The following is a 4,166-nucleotide window of genomic DNA, read 5'->3' on the forward strand; positions in this document are numbered from 1 at the left end:
TCTACACATCACCTGAGTCTGTGATACAGAGGCAGGGGGCGGTCTACTCATCCCCCGAGTGTGTGATAAAGTGACAGGGGGCGGTCTACTCATTCCCTGAGTCTGTGATGCAGAGACAGGGGGCGGTCTGCTCATCCCCTGAGTCTGTGATACAGAGACAGTGGGCGGTCTACTCATCCCCTGAGTCTGATACAGAGACAGGGGGCGGTCTACTCATCCCCTGAGTCTGAGATTAAGAGACAGGGGGCGGTCTGCTCATCCCCTGAGTCTGTGATACAGAGACAGGGGGCGGTCTACTCATCCCCTGAGTCTGATACAGAGACAGGGGGCGGTCTACTCATCTCCTGAGTCTGTGATACAGAGACAGGGGGCGGTCTACTCATCCACTGAGTCTGTGATACAGAGACAGGGGGCTGTCTACTCATCCACTGAGTCTGTGATACAGAAACAGGGGGCGGTCTACTCATCCACTGAATCTGTGATACAGAGACAGGGGGCGGTCTACTCACACACTGAGTCTGTGATACAGAGACAGGGGGCGGTCTACTCATCCACTGAATCTGTGATACAGAGACAGGGGGCGGTCTACTCATCCACTGAGTCTGTGATACAGAAACAGGGGGCAGTCTACTCATCCACTGAATCTGTGATACAGAGACAGGGGGCGGTCTACTCATCTCCTGAGTCTGTGATACAGAGACAGGGGGCGGTCTACTCATACACTGAGTCTGTGATACAGAGACAGGGGGCGGTCTACTCATCCACTGAATCTGTGATACAGAGACAGAGGGCGGTCTACTCATCCACTGAGTCTGTGATACAGAAACAGGGGGCAGTCTGCTCATCCACTGAATCTGTGATACAGAGACAGGGGGCGGTCTACTCATCTCCTGAGTCTGTGATACAGAGACAGGGGGCGGTCTACTCATACACTGAGTCTGTGATACAGAGACAGGGGGCAGTCTGCTCATCCACTGAGAGTGTGATACAGAGACAGGGGGCGGTCTCCTCATCCCCTGAATTTGTGATACAGAGACAGGGGTCGGTCTACTCATCCCCTGAGTCTGTGATACAGAGACAGGGGCCTGCCTTCTCATCCCCTGAGTATGTGATACAGAAACAGGGGGCGGTCTACTCATCCCCTGAGTCTGTGATACAGAGACAGGGAGCGGTCTACTCATTCACTGAGTCTGTGTTCCAGAAACAGGGGGCGGTCTGCTCATCCACTGACTCTGTGGTCCAGAGACAGGGGGCGGTCTACTCATCCACTGAGTCTGTGATACAGAGACAGGGGGCGGTCTACTCATTCACTGATCTGTGATACAGAGACAGGGGGCGGTCTACTCATCCCTTGAGTCTGTGATACAGAGACAGGGGGCGGTCTACTCATCACCTGAGTCTGTGATACAGAGACAGGGGGCGGTCTACTCATCCCCTGAGTTGTTGATACAAAGACTGGGGGCGGTCTACTCATCCCCTGAGTTGGTGATACAAAGACAGGGGGCGGTCTACTCATCCCCTGAGTTTGTGATGCAGAGACAGGGGGCGGTCTACACATCCCCTGAGTCAGTGATACAAAGACAGGGGCCGGTCTAGTCAGCCACGGATTCTGTGATACAGAGACAGGGCGCTGTCTTCTCATCCACTGAGTCTGTGAAACAGAGATATGTGATGGTCTACTCATCCCCTGAGTTTGTGATACAGAGACAGGGGGCGGTCTACTCATCCCCTGAGTCTGTGATGCAGAGACAGGGGGCGGTCTTCTCATCCACTGAGTCTGTGAAACAGAGACATGGGATGGTCCACTCATCCCCTGACTCTGAGATACAGAGAATGGTGGCGGTGTACTCATCCCCTGAGTCTGTGATGCAGAGACAGTGGGCGGTCTACTCATCCACTGAATCTGTGATACAGAGACAGGGGGCGGTCTACTCATCCCCTGAGTCTGAGATACAGAGACAAGGGGCAGTTTACTCATCCCCTGGGTCTGTGATTCAGAGGAAGGGGGCTGTCTACTCATCCCCTGAGTCTGTGATACAGAGACAGGGGGCGGTCTACTCATCCCGAGTTTGTTAGACAGAGACAGGGGGCGGTCTACTCATCCCCTGAGTCTGTCATACAGAGAATGTGTGCGGTCTACACATCACCTGAGTCTGTGATACAGAGACAGGGGGCGGTCTACTCATCCCCCGAGTGTGTGATAAAGTGACAGGGGGCGGTCTACTCATCCCCTGAGTCTGTGATACAGAGACAGGGGCCTGCCTTCTCATCCCCTGAGTATGTGATACAGAAACAGGGGGCGGTCTACTCATCCCCTGAGTCTGTGATACAGAGACAGGGAGCGGTCTACTCATTCACTGAGTCTGTGTTCCAGAAACAGGGGGCGGTCTGCTCATCCACTGACTCTGTGGTCCAGAGACAGGGGGCGGTCTACTCATCCACTGAGTCTGTGATACAGAGACAGGGGGCGGTCTACTCATTCACTGATCTGTGATACAGAGACAGGGGGCGGTCTACTCATCCCTTGAGTCTGTGATACAGAGACAGGGGGCGGTCTACTCATCACCTGAGTCTGTGATACAGAGACAGGGGGCGGTCTACTCATCCCCTGAGTTGTTGATACAAAGACTGGGGGCGGTCTACTCATCCCCTGAGTTGGTGATACAAAGACAGGGGGCGGTCTACTCATCCCCTGAGTTTGTGATGCAGAGACAGGGGGCGGTCTACACATCCCCTGAGTCAGTGATACAAAGACAGGGGCCGGTCTAGTCAGCCACGGATTCTGTGATACAGAGACAGGGCGCTGTCTTCTCATCCACTGAGTCTGTGAAACAGAGATATGTGATGGTCTACTCATCCCCTGAGTTTGTGATACAGAGACAGGGGGCGGTCTACTCATCCCCTGAGTCTGTGATGCAGAGACAGGGGGCGGTCTTCTCATCCACTGAGTCTGTGAAACAGAGACATGGGATGGTCTACTCATCCCCTGACTCTGAGATAAAGAGAATGGTGGCGGTGTACTCATCCCCTGAGTCTGTGATGCAGAGACAGTGGGCGGTCTACTCATCCACTGAATCTGTGATACAGAGACAGGGGGCGGTCTACTCATCCCCTGAGTCTGAGATACAGAGACAAGGGGCAGTTTACTCATCCCCTGGGTCTGTGATTCAGAGGAAGGGGGCTGTCTACTCATCCCCTGAGTCTGTGATACAGAGACAGGGGGCGGTCTACTCATCCCGAGTTTGTTAGACAGAGACAGGGGGCGGTCTACTCATCCCCTGAGTCTGTCATACAGAGAATGTGTGCGGTCTACACATCACCTGAGTCTGTGATACAGAGACAGGGGGCGGTCTACTCATCCCCCGAGTGTGTGATAAAGTGACAGGGGGCGGTCTACTCATTCCCTAAATTTGTGATACAGAGACAGGGGGCACTCTACTCAGCCCCAAAGTCCCTGAAATACAGACAGGGGCCAGTCTACTCATCCCCTGAGTCTGAGATAAAGAGACAGGGGGCGGTCTGCTCATCCCCTGAGTCTGTGATACAGAGACAGGGGGCGGTCTACTCATCCCCTGAGTCTGATACAGAGACAGGGGGCGGTCTACTCATCCACTGACTCTGAGATAAAGAGACAGGGGGCGGTCTGCTCATCCCCTGAGTCTGTGATACAGAGACAGGGGGCGGTCTACTCATCCCCTGAGTCTGATACAGAGACAGGGGGCGGTCTACTCATCTCCTGAGTCTGTGATACAGAGACAGGGGGCGGTCTACTCATCCACTGAGTCTGTGATACAGAGACAGCGGGCTGTCTACTCATCCACTGAGTCTGTGATACAGAAACAGGGGGCGGTCTACTCATACACTGAAACTGTGATACAGAAACAGGGGGCAGTCTGCTCATCCACTGAGAGTGTGATACAGAGACAGGGGGCGGTCTCCTCATCCCCTGAGTCTGTGATACAGAGACAGGGGGCAGTCTGCTCATCCACTGAGAGTGTGATACAGAGACAGGGGGCGGTCTCCTCATCCCCTGAGTCTGTGATACAGAGACAGGGGGCAGTCTGCTCATCCACTGAGAGTGTGATACAGAGACAGGGGGCGGTCTCCTCATCCCCTGAATTTGTGATACAGAGACAGGGGTCGGTCTACTCATCCCCTGAGTCTGT

Source organism: Heterodontus francisci, unplaced genomic scaffold, assembly GCF_036365525.1.
Source record: "Heterodontus francisci isolate sHetFra1 unplaced genomic scaffold, sHetFra1.hap1 HAP1_SCAFFOLD_83, whole genome shotgun sequence".
Taxonomy (NCBI): Eukaryota; Metazoa; Chordata; class Chondrichthyes; order Heterodontiformes; family Heterodontidae; genus Heterodontus; species Heterodontus francisci.